Source organism: Triticum urartu, chromosome 5A (genome assembly GCF_056163025.1).
Source record: "Triticum urartu cultivar PI428250 chromosome 5A, HENAU_Tu73, whole genome shotgun sequence".
Taxonomy (NCBI): domain Eukaryota; kingdom Viridiplantae; phylum Streptophyta; class Magnoliopsida; order Poales; family Poaceae; genus Triticum; species Triticum urartu.
The window spans coordinates 467,399,044-467,399,456 of record NC_141877.1 but is presented as its reverse complement, the minus strand read 5'-3'; the positions used below and the strand labels follow the sequence as shown (position 1 = coordinate 467,399,456).

The 413-nt window shown below is 47.2% G+C and overlaps 1 non-coding gene across 1 annotated transcript; it reads right to left on the bottom strand.

The window, feature by feature from the left end:
* On the bottom strand, window positions 1–74 carry TRNAI-AAU (transfer RNA isoleucine (anticodon AAU)). The gene has a single exon. It is a non-coding gene; the product is annotated as a tRNA-Ile (tRNA).
* Window positions 75–413: the final 339 nt, after the last annotated feature.

Below are 413 nucleotides of genomic sequence, written 5' to 3'. Positions count from 1 at the left end.
TGGCCCATGCAGGTCTCGAACCTGCGACCTTCGCGTTATTAGCACGACGCTCTAACCAGCTGAGCTAATGGGCCTTCATGCTTTTGCTTCTTTTCGAACGACCTTACTAATCATTAGTATTCACAATGATAAACTGACAGCGAGTTGAAGAAAAGAACATGTTTGCGCGGTGAAGCCTTTTCAGAGCAGGAACGGGTTGCTGTTGGGAAGAGAATGGTATCATTTATAGTACTGTAATACTTTGGCTTACCTGTTTGTGCCACTCCTTTCTGCTCACACTCTTTGTCTGAAACCCCCAACCCAACACGTCGTACGATATGACATCTTCGCTCCAGCATGAGGAAACGAGGCAAACACGTAGCCAGAAATGACTTGCCAGCGCGACGAACCACTCCTACTGAGCTCAACAAAAC